Here is a 17,122-nt window from a genome sequence, read left to right as displayed (position 1 = left end):
AGTGGCTTCCTGCAATAACAAATAAGGCATATGTGAAAAACCAGTGAACAGAAAATTACTAAAAAACAAAGGTTACAGTAACGTTATGGTTAGGTTCGGATTTTACATGCTCAAAACCATAGAAATACAGCTGTTATAGTTATTTCAAGTAAATATAACTAGTGCCATAAGGTAACTATAACTGGCGCCCTTGCCATGCGCAGTTTTCTCATCAATAATTTAACTAAAAATGTTACAGTGATGTTATTAATAATGTCAAAGACGATGTCATGAGTGATGTAATTTCTCAGGTAATTAGTAGTGCATGGTGAGGGCGCGAGGATAGCAAACACAACTTCGCTCCCAGCAAGTGAGAGCTTTCAAACAGCTCTTGTTTGCTGGGAGCTGGGTTTTCTTGTTTTTCTGCCTGCAGAGATGTGGGCAGGGAAGCAGATGAAAGGATTGCTCTCACAGACAGGGAGCTGTACATTTAGCAGCTTCCTGGCTACGACAGCAATGCTGGCTCCCTGAGATCCAGATGATATGGCTGGGTCCCGGAGACAAGATCCACTGATGGAGGAGAGCCACACAGCCCCTCTCCCCCAATACGAAATGATATGTGGATATCTCCACAAAACCAACAAACAATTACATCATATACCGAAGAGGAAGGACTCTGGTTTGGTGGAGATTTACATCTTTGTAGTCTTGTTGGCCACTCCATAAGAGGATTCATGTTATTACAGAATTTTGGAGAAACACGCATGAATCACAATCACATTGCCAAATGTACACAAGGTCACTAGAGACATTTCCTTTTGGGCAACAATGTGCATGTACTGTAGAATACACACTGGACATTTACCCAAGGAGTCAGAAAGAACTTGACCTGGGCAGATATTTTGTGAAAAACTGTGGACTCTTGTTGGATAAAAGGGCAGGGAGGTTCCTATGTGGCTGAATCATTCCCACAGCTGCTAACACACCCACACAGACACTCACACACTCACTCACAGTCCCACTCAGACACTCTTGCACCCACTCACAGACCCACTCAGACACTGATGCACTTACTCACAGACCCACTAGACACTAATGCACATAGTCAGAGACACACTTAGACAATCATACATCCACTCACAGACCCACTCAGACATTCACACACCCACTCACAGACCCACTCAGACTCTCACACACCCACTCACAGAGACACTCTTTCACCCACTTTCACACCTAGAGGCTCCCTCCCCTATCTGCTCTCACACCCAGACACTCTCACACCCACTCTCACATCCACATAGACCCTCTCACACCCACTCTCACACCCAGACAGAAACTGCTGCACCCATTCTCACACCCAGAGACTCCCTCTCACTCCGCTTCTCACACCCAGGGAGACAGGCCCTGCACCCAACTCCCGCCATGCACAGCCAGATGCTAATAGGGGGTTGGCTGCTGAAGGCCGTGCACGGCAGTGGTTGGATTAACGTATAGAAATTAAAATTACTTCACATCAAATAACATAAAAATTTACTAAAAAACAAAAGGTCACAGGGACGTTATAGTTAAGAAATAGAATTTAAAAAAACATAGATAGTCACTTAAAAACCCAAAGGTTTCAGGGATGTTATAGTTAGGTTATGAATGTATTTGCACAAAACCACAGAAATACAGCAGTTATTGTGAAGGCTATTTCAAGTAGCTATAACTCATGCTCTACGGTAACTATAACTCTCGCCATTGCCATGCGCAGTTTTCTTCTCAATAATTTTACTGGAAATGTTACATTGATATTATCAATGATGTCATTGAAGGTGTCATGAGTGTTGTAATATGTGGGGTATTTATCAGTGCATGGTGAGGGCAAGTTATAGTAATCAGATCTCCTGGATCCACAGAGCCTCGGAGTCCCTATATAGCTATATTTTTTTTGTCATTTAATATCTCTAAAACGACTGAGTGGATTTGCACTAAATCCCAAAAAGCATAATCTGTGTCCCCAGATCTAGCTTTCTGCCAAATTTGGTGTCGTTCGTTCAGCGGTTCGGGCTGTGGTTGTGTCTGAAGATCTTATGGGAAAATGCATTGGGAAAATGTGTTTTAGGACCCCCTTTTTCTCAACCCCCGCTTGACGAATCACACTAAAACGTCCAAGACAGCAGTTGAACCGACTGTCATATTAGCTTTGAAAATTTTGTGAAGATTCATCAAATGGTCCCAAAGTTATTGGCAAAACAAAAAACGCTTTTCATATGGAAACTAGGACCACCAGTAGGTAATATCACCAAGGTATACATATGTGGAGTTATATATAGTAAAACGTTGTTTACTTATAGAAACTTAACCTTCACAATATTTTTGTCTTTGATATTCTTGATGCAATATTTTGGACCATGATATGTTTTCCGATTTTCTGTCTAAATACCTTTTTTCCACTGGCTAGCATGTTTAGGTAAAATTCTAACACTGCGCTTAATTGTTATAGTAATTTTTGTATAAATATCTTGCACACATTTTAATTCACTGCAAATCAGTGGCTCATTTGCACAGTCCACGAATAATTGTTTTTGACTTGGTTTTGACCTAGTGGAATCAGCTGTGTAACATTAAGCTTGGAATAATTGGATTTTTAAAATTCCAAACTTAGTAGTGTTTTTTTTATATAAATGTAACGCTTTGACTAACGTGAATCGTTTTATATTTGTGGTAAATGACATTTATTCTGTATTGTTTACATTGCCATAAATATTATGTAAGTGTTATATGGTTTTCTGTAAACCAATATGAACATTTACAATATTAACCTGTTCACTGGTGCCTGCAAAGTCAGTCATAAAACGTTCAAGACTTTTGTAGTTGGGAAAATGAAATTACACAACTTTTTAAAACTGCGTGTTTTAAAGTCAGTTTCATCTCTAGAGTACCTGAAGAAAAGTGCTTAGCCAAAAGAGAACTCACTTTAACAATTACATTTTAGAGATTGTTCGTACCTTGAGCTTTTTGGTGAAAAGTTGAAAGAGCTACTTGACTTATAGACACATTTGACATGGTGTTGCGTTTCCCAGCTATAGCTTCCAGCGTTCCCTCACTGCAAATTTCCATCCTCCAAAGATTTTTAAAAAAACCAAAGCAAAACCTTTGAGTTTGATCAACCACAAGTTAATACTCGTCTGCGGACTATTGTAAACCTGCCTCGAGCGTCGGCTAGGTCCTGTCCACTGTGCAGAAAATATTAAACTTTTTCTCTTTTCTTTTGCACAGTTTACAGTCGTTATGACATTCGAAAACGACATCTGATTTTCTTCATTTATCTGACAGGGAATTTTTATTTATTTCTTAACTACATTGTTGTTTTTGGTGCTTTTGTATATGCACCAAAAGGCTCACCACTGGATTTAAACTATTAAGTCTAAACTAGAGATTTCTCATCTAAAAAGTATTTATTTTATCAATCAGCGTGTTTAGGCTTTGTGGCATTTCGGTAAAAGCTTACATTTAATTACTTAACAATCTATTTGCCTATTGCCTAAAATGCCAGTTCAACAAGCGATAGAATGGTTCCTAAACAACAATATTCACCTTGCTTGAAGTGAAGAGTACCAACAAAAAACGAGTGTGGAAATTTCCATTGCAGTCCTTAATAATTTATCTTTCTTGAAGTGAAATTGACATCCAAAGAATATTTCTATTGAAAAAAAACAGAAAAAACCCTTTCTGGCTTTAATATTCCCCCTCAAAACGCTTCCTGTACAATTTTTCACTAAAACATTTACAACAACAAAAAAACGTAACCATCAGGTGAAGTTCTACAAAGACGACATATTTTTCAGTCATGAAGAAGCTTGTAAACAAACGACTTTTCAAGATTAGAAATTGAACATCATCGTTGTTGCACCAGTAATGTAGCCTGTGAAATGCTTCACCAATTTTTTTGCCACACGAGCATCACTTGTGAACAGCAATTCCCAAGGATCCGTAAAAGGTCTGTATGACATGCACTGAGTTGAGCTTGTCAATCCAAGCCCAAATGTTCCTGCAAGGTCTCAAGAAAAAGCCGTCTAAACAGTTTACACACACCAGTAACAATGTTTCTATGAGATACTTAAAACTATACCATTGAGAAAGTTTCCCAACCTGCTGTTTGCACATCACTCATGCTCAAACCCCAGACCCCTCCTTGAACTATCCTTAATGGAGAGGAGGTTTTTCAAACCAATGTAGTCAGGTTTCAAAGGTTTATTCATTGGGGCAGTTGTCATTTGAATTTTCAGTGGCCAGCAAGACCCTTTAGTGCAAGTTTGTGCAACCAACTTAATTCTTGCCTCATCTTGTCTGGTTCTTGGCTATCCGATTCTTGCCAGAACCCAATAAATATTAGCAATGAGGGAAAATGTATTAGCCTCTGCAAGCATGACATCTGACCCACTGCCTTATACTGAAAAGGTGACCCTCTTCTCACACCCCAATTCGGAGTGCTAAAGAAACCTAGGGGCCAGATTTAAGAAAAGGGGCACTACATTACAGGCGCAGCATTGCACCACTTTGTAAATCTGGCCACATTAGCATAAAAACATGATGCTAATGTGGCACAGGGCAGCGCTACAGGCTCTTAAATATATCCCCTAATGTCTGTGATCAGGAACACTTTCGATCAAAGACATAGCGGCTGACAGCCTGGCTGCTATCCAGTCGGTGCCAAAAACTCTGTTCAGATGCCCAAGGCTAGTGAAATCGGATGTCCATGCACTGAATGCTATGCCCACCATAACTCACTCTTGCAAGTTCCTATTTTCTCCCTTTGTGAGGAGTTTTCCATATTTCTCTTCCTCTGCCTTTCATTTTGTGTTTTCCCTGTCTTCTTCTTGTAAATGTCTAATGCAAAAAAATAAGTGCCAGTGCCCAAAAATGAGTGCCAGTGTCCTTACCAGCAACCACCAGCTCAAATTAACCTGTTTTTTTTTCTTACTGAAAGGGACTGCTGCAAGTTCCAAAATTTGAATTAGTGAACTATGTCCTTGATGAGCCACCAGCCCTAGTCCTCGCTGTCTTTGTTCGTAGTCCCTCACCAGCCCTAGTCCTCACTGTCTTATTTCATTGTCCCAAAGCATTTGCAAAGATGCATCAACTTCTTCAAGCATCTCAGAAACAGTTATCATTGCACACTAAGGGAGAGACAAGCATCATGTTCCTCATCTGAAAATGAAGTCCAGTTCCTGTGCTGATTACACACTAAAAATTCGAGTTTTCATGGTTGATTAAAAACCTGGGGTGGCTGAACATTCTGGCCCAAGACACCATAAACACAGTTGCCTCTCGTTGGTTTTCACTTCTTAGCCACATCAACAGGCTGGATATTGCAGAACCTGATGGAGCAGATGCAGAAGAGAAGTGAGAGCCATTTTCAGCCTCAGTGGCTGTGAGCAGCGCAGACATCCTTTATCTTCTCCTTCCCAAGTGAGTTTTTGGATAACCAGTTCTCTACATAGGAGTGAATTTGATATATAGTGGTAGTAGAAGATGTCAATTCTGGAGTCTGAGATTTCACCAAAACTCACTATCAATATTTCAGAGAAGAGGACAACAGGGGAGTAGAACACATTAGAAATTATATTTTTGCACCACTAAGCATAAAATATTTGTTGATCATTCTTATCAATTGGGATATGAACGTACCTGTTTATGGGAACTAATCATGACAGGAAATCACATTATTACACTAGCGGAAAAATGTCCTGGAGCTTTTTCTATTTTGGACTGAAAAGACAGGCCAGCGGTTCAGAATCAATCAACATTCCATTGTCACCTTGGACAAAAGTAAAGCAGAAGAGTAAGTCCATGCTCTCAAATTGAGCATCCTGCAAATGCCTACATCTGGTCAGATGCTGAAACCAAGTCGTCATGACTATTTCCTCTATTGGCGCCAATGATAAAAGATCTAACTAGTACCATTTATCAGACCACATGAAGTACCCATTGTCAGATGCAAATATCTTTCATGTCTCTCCAAATGTTGGGATAACGGCCCTCATTATGACATTGGCGGTAAGTTCCGCTTACTGCCATGCTGACTGCCGCCATCATACTGCCGCCGCAGTGGATTACCGCCACCCATATTATGACCCACACATAGCAATCCGTCACTATAAAGCCACACACCCAAGTCCGCCAGACCAAAGGTCAGTGATAAACTGGTGGTAGCAAAACCCACACCGTTACGCCAACAAAACAACGCCGACAGCATTATGACCCATGAATCACCGATCAAAATACACACACACATACAAAACAGCACCACATTTGACAATTCAAACTACACACACCTGACACACATCCACGCACTCACACCACTATAAAACACACACCCACACTACCCACAACCCTTTACTAATACAAACAAGTGCCACAAGAGAGATAGCAAGACCACAGACAAGACCACAGACACACACCACCATCACCTATACAGTATCCATGCACCCTACATCACACACACCCTCACCCACACCACTCACACTACACCCATGGCACCGCAGCGACACCCCAGGTTCTCTGAGGAGGAGCTAAGGGTAATGGTGGAGGAAATCATTCGGGTAGAGCCACAGCTATTTGGATCACAGGTGCAGCAGACGTCCATTGCTAGGAAGATGGAGTTATGGCAGGGAAACGTGGACAGGGTCAATGCTGTGGGACAGCACCCCAGAACAAGGGGTGACATCAGGAAGAGGTGTAACGACCTACGTGGGAAGGTGCGTTCCACAGCAGCAAGACACCAAATGACTGTACAGAGGACTGGCGGTGGATCCCCACCTCCTCCCCCACAACTAACAACATGGGAGGAGCAAGTCTTGGCAATCATGCATTCTGCAGGCCTGGCAGGAGTAGGAGGAGGACTGGACTCTGGTAAGTCAACTCTTTACTACTATAACCCCCCACCTGCATGCCATCACATACCCCCACCCTTACCCTCACTCTCATTACTTCACCACCTCCCACATACCACACCATCAGAACCCACCCATCCCAATACCAAGCCCTGCATGTAACACCAATGTACGGACCCCCCATCACAGACCTACATGGACACCTATCACTAAAGCATGCACATTAGAGAGAATCACCTAGCCCACAAAATAACTACTCACAAAAGGCAAAGCTGGCAGGGAAATAACAACCATAGAGGGCAACACACCCATGCACAAGATGACACACACAGAAACAATAACACTGCATTTACATCCCCACAGGTCCTCCACCCAACGTCACCGTAGAGGAGGTGCCAGCAACATCCAGTCCACCCCCAGAAGAGGCCCACAGTGAAGACAGCAGATCTAGAAGCCTGGATCTAGATGACCAACCTGGCCCATCGGGGATCTCTGGACAGTCAGTAACCCAGGCAAAGTCCCATACCACCACAGGGCCTCTTCCCTCAGGAAACACCAGCACATTACCCACCCAGCGGGCCCATACCTCTGTCCCCAGGGCATGTCAATAAGCAGTGTGTCCACCACTGCAGGGACCCCAGGACACCCCACAAACACAGGACGATCAGGGACCTGGGGTCAGTGGGCACACAGTTCAGAGAACAGAGGCACAGTTCAACAGGGAAGCTGGGAGGAGTGCTGTGCGACAGGGGAAGGACAGGCCCAGTGAACCGACTCTACAGGAGGCACTCACCAACATCCTGGGAGCATACAACCATTCCCAGGAGACGATGGGTCAGATACTCAACAAGTTGCAGGAGACCCAGTGTCTGCAGAGGGACAGTACCTGTGGATGAGGGAGGTCTTGAAGGACATCAACCCCACCCTGGTCACCATTGCAGGGGTGCTTGCAGATTTGGCCAACACCATGAGGGAGGCAGTGGCACACCACCGGGCTCCTGACACTAGCCAAACCAATGAACAGCCTTCCACCTCCGCTGCCGCTAGTGGACAGGAGGCCCTGCCACAGGAACAACAGGCCAGCAGCACCCCACCCCCTGCAGAAGGAGAACCACGCCGCAAACGGTCCCTGCGATCCAGGCAGAAGTCAGAGACTATTGCCAAGACCCCTGCCAGGAAATATGACTCTCCTGATTGTCACCCTTCTGTCCCACTCTGTCACCCTGTCCACTTTGAACTGCCATTGCTCCCCTTCCTATGCGCCATTGGACAATGCACCTGTGATACCACTCTGTCACCCTGTCCACCTTGAACTGCCATTGCTCCACTTCCTATGCCCCCTTGGACAATGCACCTGTACTTTCTATCCTGGACTTTCCTCCACCTTCATCCCAGCCCATTGCACATCCCCCTCTAATCATTAGCACTTAAATAAACACCATTTGAATAAATACAAGTATGGAATCTGTCAAATGATTTAACCATGTATTCATTTAACAAGCTTTAAACATTTAAACACTGCAATATAACTGTACCGTAATGTATACAAAGTAATGACCTGTAGTTAGCTGCAGTCAACACACCAGGAGCGATAGCAGGACACAAATATCTGCAAATAGAGATGCCAAAGGGTACCGTGAGTGGGCATAGAAGTGGGAAAATCAGCCTGCCAGTGACAGTCAAACACAAAACTGTCAATGTAAAGTGAAATTACAGTGTCTTACCTGTGTGTCCTTGGAAGTATTGTCGTATTATTGCATTTCTGTTGTCCTCATCCTCATTCTCTGCCTCCTCATCTTCACTGTCCACAGGGTCCACTGCTGCCACATGCCCATCTCCAGCCTCATCCTCCTGCAGAAAAGGCACCTGGCGATGTAAGGCAAGGTTGTGCAACATACAGCATGCCACGATGATCTGGCACACCTTCTTGGGTGAGTAGTGCAGGGATCCACCTGTTAGATGAAGGCAACAAAACCTGGCCTTCAAGAGGCCGAATGTCCTTTCTATTATTCTTCTTGTTCGCCCATGTGCCTTATTGTAACGTTCCTCTGCCCTCGTCCTGGGATTCCTCACAGGGGTCAGTAGCCATGAGAGGTTGGGGTAACCAGAGTCGCCTGCAAATATCGAGAGACAACTGTTAGCCACACACTAACCCTTGGGGCCCACACATTACCCATACACTTACATCCACTGGGTGGGAACCAGGGCTCACCTATTAGCCACACCCTGTGCCCCTGGAGTTGAGCCATCACGTATGGGATGCTGCTATTCCTCAGGATAAAGGCATCATGCACAGACCCATGATACTTTGCATTGGCATGGGAGATGTACTGGTCCTCCAGGCACACTATCTGCACATTCATGGAGTGAAAGCTCTTTCGATTTCTGAACACCTGTTTATTTCTCCGGGGGGGGGGGTCAAATGCAATATGTGTACCATCAGTAGCCCCAATTATGTTGAGGATATGTCCCATTGCATAGAAATCAGCTTTCACTGTGGCCAAATCTTCCTCCGGGGGAAAACGATGTAGCTGTGCATGTGTTTAATCAGGGCAGACAACATTCTGGTCATCACTATTGAGAACATTGGCTGTGACATTCCTGCTGCCAAGCCCACTGTCACGTGGAAGGAGCCAGTTGCCAAGAAATGGAGCAGAGATAGGACTTACACAAGAGGGAGGATCCCGGTGGGCTGATGGATAGCAGATATCAGTTCAGGTTCCAATTGGGTACACAGCTCTGTGATTGTGGCCCTGTCCAGTCTATAGGTGAGGATAATGTGTCTGTCCTCCATTGTTGCCAAGCCCACCAGGCGCCTGTACACGGGGTGATGTCTCCATCTCCTAGTCATCCGCAGCGGTTGCAAACGTGGAGGCAAACGGTGAGCAGCTGGTCAGTAGTCCATATTTCCAAACACTACACTGAATTTCATGTTGTGACTGTAACACTACATTGTTGTATAGGCCCAATGGTGCCTATGTGTACTGTGACGCAGTTAGGTGCATTGGCCTGCCCCCCCCTGAAATGGCATCCACCTGTCCTGTATGGAGGGACATGTGGAAATGAGGTAATTCTGCTGACGGTGTGCGCCGTTGCGGGAGGCGGTCAAGAACCGCCGTGCAAGTCCTCATTGGATACCTCTGGACCTATGGGTTACAATGGCCAATGGTGATGTACGCCAGTGGTGACGGTACGCACCGCTGCGGACGTGACCGCCATTTTCTATATATTCACTCACTTGTCTACCTGACCTTCAACAGGAGAGGACCTACACTGCAAGTGCTGCTGTGACCTGTGTCTGGAACCTACCATGGCTCGTGTCACTAGGGAAAGGGCCCCTGCCTTCACCGCTGTGGAGTTGGAGAGACTGGTGGATGGGGTCCTACCCCAGTACTGAATGCTGTATGGGCCTCCAGACCAACAGGTGAGTACACTGTGAGCACGATGCATGAGCATGAATGCATGGAGTGCTGTGTGTGAGGGCCTTGTGTAGGGGGGGTTGGTTGAAGGGCCCTGGGCAATGTCTGTTCGTAAGGGGATGTAAGGGCTATGGTGGACCATGAGTGTAACAGGCCAGATGGTCTGAATGATACATTTTCCCATGTGTATTTCTCTGCAGGCCAGAGCCCATCAAAAAAAGGGTTTATGGTGCGCCATCAGCAAAGACGTGCGGACCCTGGGGGTCTATGGCAGGTGGAGCACCCAAACGCAAACGGTGGGAGGACCTGAGACGCCGGGCACGAAGACCGCGGAGGCCCAGCTGGGCATGGCCTCCCAACGAGGAAGGGGTGCCTTTCGAACCCTGACCCCCCTGATGACCCGCATACTGGCAGTGGCCTATCCGGAGCTGGATGGGCGCTTGGGGGCATCACAGCAGCCACACGGGGGTGAGTACTGTGCCCCAATATACTACTTGGGTGGGGTGGTATCCCGGTGGAGGATGTGGGCCTGTGGGTGCCCCTAGGCCACGCCGGACAGTGCAGGGTAGAGCCCATGTTGGGCTGGTTCTGATGTCAACCTCCTCCAACCAAGCTAGTAGGCCTCCACTAGTGGGCAAGTGTCTGTGGGTCTCAGGTATGCTGCATTTGGGGTTAGGTATCCCTGTCCATGGGCTGGTGACTAGCATTGTGACTGTTAGTGCATTGCCGAGTGCATGGGGCTGTTCCCTGTGTGTGTGTGTGTTGTGTAGGCCAACGGAGGTGCTGTTACTGCCATTGACCTAGGGTATCCTTTTTCTCTCCCCTGTGGTACTGAAAATTCTGGACCCGTGTTATAAACATCATCATATCACAATGATTTTGGTATCAGCAGACCGAGAATGATTAGAATAGTATGCACAAGCATTGTATTCATATTCGGGTAACGAAATCACCCGAATATCAGAGTTTCCGTCCTGAACCCTCATGTTCCATTTAAACGACAGCCATTTTGTGATTGCCCTCACATAGGCCAATGTCTAATGTTGAAAACGAGTCTGAAGGACACGTACATCTTTGCTGACTCCTCTGTGACCTGGGCAAGCTGACTCCACTGCCTGAAGCCAAACCTGTTCGGCCAGTTTCTTTCCCAGTGGCCGAATGAGATTAGTATCAAGGGTCAACACATCATAAAACCTTTCATCACACACAAACCATGCCTAATCTTACACACACCTGTCCCTGTTTCTTTCTTTATGACTTGCTTTACAAGGAGGAGGTGCCTGTTTATATTGGGGGTCCGTTGATATCTGATGAAAGTACTGAGCCTTGCCGGGTAATTGATTGAGGGCTGGACAAACTGAAATATGGGCTTGTCATCATAACCCTGCTATTCTTTGTAGTGAAAATATGTGAATGGTCAACTGTAAAATAAGGAATGTTTGCCCAAATCATAATATTTTCTATAAAAGAGAAGGTTAGCTTTGCAAGAGGAGCAGTCTCCTGAGAATATACACCGTGTTGTACTTCTAGGATACCTGTTACTGGCTGCAGCCAATAAACAAGATCTTTGACATCACCAAGAAGACTCTGTGTTTCTGTAGTCTGAAACAGGAAGGACTCGAAGTCTTAGGGTGTGTTCCCTGGCACCACTGGGTTCTGAAAAACCCAGTACTTCAGTTGGCGCCCAACGTGGGGCAATTTCAGCGGTACCGGTCCAAGCCAGAGGTTCGTGAGGAGCTTCGTGTGAAAATTCTGGAGGAAGGCCTCCACTTCATCGACCCCTGTATGTCGACGTGGTCCGAAAGTCTTTGCTGCGAGGTTCCCCACTTCCCGACGGCTACGAAGGACTGCTGCCCTGACTATCGCCCTCTTTTGGACCCTTGATGATTTGGTAGAGCGAAACGATAAACGAGTCTTCTGGTGACGTCATCGATACCTCAGTTAAGTATAAGTGGAGCGTCTCCCAGTCCTTAGTTTGGTTCTTAGTTTGGTATCCCCTTGGGATCTTTGATTTGGAACTTGCAAGTACCAAAGCCGAGGGATTCGTGTATTCACGAGGCTATCGTATTCGATAATCCTTTGAAGTTTGACGCTAGACTAGAGAGCGAAGATGCCTGGTCTTAGCAGACATGGAAATTTGTTTTGTCTTGGTTATAATAGGGATTCCCGATTGGAGGACTCGTGTCCGGTTCCTCCGATTGGAACTCCAACCTATGAACTATATGTGAAACATGGCATAGGCCCCCTCACATATAATGAAGTATGGATCCGATACACCAGGAAAGATGGTGTTTTAAAATGGCCCCAATATGGTAGTTTTGACACAGAGATTCTGAATAATCTGGAGGTTAAACTTTTTAAGAAGAAAGCCCGGCCGGCGATGTTTGACTCTTTCCGCCTATGGCGTAAGGAAGCCAAACAGAAGGAAATTAAATTAGCAAAGAGAAATAAGAGGGAAGAGGGTATCTCGATAATGCAAGCTGCCATACAGTTTAAAGATGATGAAGAAGAACAGATGAATGAGCAGTTGCACAGGCAACGTAAATTGGTGACCGATAAATGTTATCCAGTTTTTCCGCTTCTTCAGCAAGATGCAGCAAAAGAACTTGAGAAAGATCCTTTAATGTCACATTTGTTGAGTTCGCTACCCCCTTATGCACAATATGCTACAGCACCCCCGCAACCTTTAGCTGTGCAACCTCCGGTTATTGTGCCTCAGGTTCTTCCACAGCCGCCAGCTCCTCTTCAGTTGGCTCCTACTACTATGGCGCAGCCCCTTCAAGGGCCGCCGACTTCGCTACCTGCTCCATCTGTACCTCCTGCGACTTTATGTACTACATCGACTGCCTCTTCTGGTGTTCTTCCGGATACTGTCTCTGCGTCTGCTTCTGCGTCTGCCTTGCCTCCCTCTGTTTTTCCTCCTCTTCTTTCATCAACTTCTCCTTCTGTCCGACAGAGAATGACAGATACTGTTGCCAGTCTTATATTTCCTCTCTTTGGGTCGTCTGGTGTGACCCCAGATTCGGAGCGCAAACAGCCGCGTAGTCAACTGCCTAATTCTTAAGAGAGAGAAATGTTTGACCGTATGGCACGTAAATGGGTTGTTTACCCTTTAAGATACGATGTAGAGTCTGTTATGGATGTCTTCCGTCAATGGGGAGCACCGAAACAAAGATACGTTTTTGAGAAAATGTGTGCCTTCCTTTGTGAGGAATTGGAGGATAATGATTTGGAAACAAATCCGCCTGATTTGTGCTGTGTACGGTTTGAGTTTGAAAAAGGCACGATTGTGGGTCCCGATGTTGAGAAAGCAGTTGCGACGTTGTTGTCCTTTAGGAATAAGGATCCTTCTCAGTCATTGTTCCAACATGACTCCTCTGTTAAAAAAAAGGTGCGACAGTACCCAATGAGAGAAGTCCCTCCGGTATGGAAGGACGCCGTTGCGGCTGATGTTGCTAATCAAATTGATGCTGTCCCAGCTCATTTTCAGCGTGTTTGGGTACATGTTCCGTGGAAGCGAGCTGAAGTTTTAGCCCTTAAGCAGACTTTGCCTGATCCCCGTAAAAACCCTGCAGGGTATTATAAGGAATTATCACAGACTGCAGACTCATGCATTATGAATTTAGCCGACATAGACATGTTATTTGGGAATGTTGTTCCACAGCCTTTGTGGGGATTGATTCGCCATACAGATCATGCGCAAGAGTTAGGTGACTCATGGGCTAATATTAGTGCTGCAAATGATAGACAAGTTGGTGGTGCCAAGCCTGAGCCTTTGGTAGCAGAACTGCCTGCTAGGATGATTACTTACATGAAGACTTTAATGCCTGCGATGCGTGTGAATTGGGATAAATTGTCTGCGTGTAAGCAGAAGAAAGATGAAACAGTGTCTGATTTCTTCACCAGGTTTGAGGAAACGTTTATCGACCACAGTGGTCAAGATATGAGTACAGAAGGTGGTCAACGGTTGTTCGTCGACAAGTTTGTGCACAATTTGCTTGCCAAGCTGTGTAAGAAATTGAAGGATTCAGAGAGTTCTTGGGCCGTTTCCTCTTCAGCACAAATATTGGCTACTGCACAGTACTATGAAAATAGGGATAAAGATGAGAAGGATAGAGCAGACAAGAAAACTAAAGAATTAAAGACGAAGGTTCTTTTACAACAGGCGTATCCGCCACGTGGTGGTCAGAGTAACTATCAGCAACCTCAACAGTTCCAGAGAAACTCGCAAAGGTTCGAGTTTTCTCAACCACGTGTTCCTGTAGGTCCCAATCAGTGTTCATATTGTAAAGAAGAGGGTCATTTCAAGTATAGTTGTCCTATTTTGTTACAGCGTACGAATGGTGCTTCTGGCGCAAGAGGTCAAGGTGTTCAACAAGCTCCTAGAGGTAGAGGACGTGGAAGTTTCCCCAAGAGCACGCGTTACTTTCCGTCTCAAAACTCAATGAATAGTTTTGACCAGCAACATAACGCGTCTGGTAGGACGGCTCAGTACTATGCTGACGACTACTATGCAGAAGATGAGAACTTGGAAGGTAATAATTGCTAGGACAGCCATAGACGAAGAGAGGGAGTTTTTTTAGTTCCAGTGGATCAGAATGGACCTTATGTTAAGGTGATTACATCAGGTGTGTCGGAGCCTTTTCTGTTGGATACTGGTGCTACAAAGAGTTCTATTATGCACTCAAAACTCCCTGGCGCACCTTTGTCTGGCGAGATGAATGTTTCAGTAGGTTTTTCTGGCGCCCCGGTTAGGAACCCGATTTCTAGTCCTATGTCCCTTTCTGTTGGACCTTGTGAATTGGAAGCACCCCTTATTCTGACGACAGGTTGTGGTGAAACCTTGTTAGGATTGGATTTGTTGAAAAGATTGTATGCAACATTATATTGTTCTCCTTCGGGAGTACAACTTAAACTGGGTAGGAAATTGGTCTCTCAAATGTATTTGTCAAAGGATAAACTTCCGACTGAATTGTCGTTTCTTCCTGATACCATTTGGGCTACTGGTCCTAATGATGTGGGTCTTTTGGAAATACCGCCTTATGTTGTGACATTGAAAGCCAAAGTTAAATTACCACGCATTCAACAATACAAGATCTCTAGTGAAGGTGAAAAGGCGTTGCTAACGATCATTTATGATTTAATTGAAAAAGATGTAATTGAAGAGACAAGAGGCAACGTTTGTAATAGTCCTGTTTTGCCTGTTTTGAAACGTACTGACCCCTCTAAGCCATCTGTTTACAGGCTCGTGATTGATCTTAGAGAGGTAAATAAAATAGTTGTGCCACAGTTTCCAGTTGTTCCTAATATCACTGCCCTATTGACTATGATTCCAGCTTCCGCCACCTGGTTCTCGGTGATTGACTTAAAGAATGCTTTCTTCAGCATCCCGATTGCCGAGGAGAGCAGGGATATTTTTGGCTTCAGTTTAGGAGGCCGAAGTTTCCGTTTCAAACGCGCTCCACAAGGCTACTGTGAAAGTCCATCAATATATAGTCAGGCTTTAAAAACACAGCTTGATGCAATTGTTTTACCTGACGGCGCTACCCTTATTCAGTACGTCGATGATTTGCTAGTCACTACAGATACTGAAGAGATTTGTAAAGAAGCCACCTTGTCGTTGTTGCGTCATTTATCTGATTTACATCACAAAGTGTCACTTTCAAAACTGCAATATTGTCGACAAGAAGTGACCTACTTAGGTCATCTCTTATCGAAGGAGGGAAGGAAACTGACCTCAGAAAGAATTCAGGCAATTGCAAGACTGAGTGTGCCAAGGACACAGAGAGAAGTACGTGCTTTCTTGGGCATTACATCATACTGCAGACAATGGATACCGAATTTTTCTTTGCTGGCCAAACCTTTGGTAGCATTGACCTATAAAGATACACCGAACCCCGTTCCGTGGTCTGAAGATTGTCAGAAAAGTTTTTCCGAATTACGTAACGCATTGTGTTCGGCTCCTGTGTTGGGTACCCCCGACTACAGTAAGCCCTTTACACTGTATGTCCATGAGAAAGAGGGTTGTGCATTGTCAGTGCTGACACAGTCTTTTGGAGACAAGCAGCGCCCATGCGCATATTTTTCATCGACTTTGGATCCGGTAGCTAAAGCATTGCCGAGTTGCTTGAGAGCCACAGCGGCCGCAGCTGTTTCTATTCGACAGTCTGCTGGGTTAGTGATGAATCTGAAGTTGGCAAAGATACAAGCGAGCTCTGGTCTTAAATGGCCTGACGCTCTGCCTTTAGCACTCCTATCAACAAGAATGACTGTGCATTCGCGAGTGGGACTTAGTCCCTATGAAATTGTGTTCGGCCGCCCGGCCAACATATGGGGAGTGCCAAGACCAACAAAATTCAGTGAGATCGAACACCCTGTACTGCTTGATTATTTGTATGAATTGACGGCTAAATTGTGTGTTCTACACCAACAGGTTCACGATACTCTGCCTCAGGTCTCTGAAGCTCCAGGACATCTTATCGATCCTGGATCATGGGTGCTGGTCAAGAACTTCCAGCGGACAAAGAATGACGAGCCCCGTTGGACCGGTCCCCACCTCGTCCTTCTCTCAACAAGATCAGCTGTTCGAGTGGAAGGGAAAAAGAACTGGATCCACGGCGTACACTGCAAGAGGGTCCCTTTTTCTCTACCGTACGACCGGTGGGTCCAGGAGGGGATCGCTGACTCTGAGACTGAGACTGTGCCTCGTTTGTTGCCATTTAGCGATGCACGTCTAAAAGGAACAATTTCTGAACGAGAAAGTGACAATAATTTGCAAGAAGCTGTGCTACCGTCAATTCGATTGAACACTACAGAGCCTGAACTCTTGTTCCAGAACCAGACAGT

This window comes from Pleurodeles waltl, chromosome 1_2 (assembly GCF_031143425.1).
Source record: "Pleurodeles waltl isolate 20211129_DDA chromosome 1_2, aPleWal1.hap1.20221129, whole genome shotgun sequence".
NCBI classification, from domain to species: Eukaryota; Metazoa; Chordata; class Amphibia; order Caudata; family Salamandridae; genus Pleurodeles; species Pleurodeles waltl.
Note: the sequence above shows the minus strand (reverse complement) of the source record.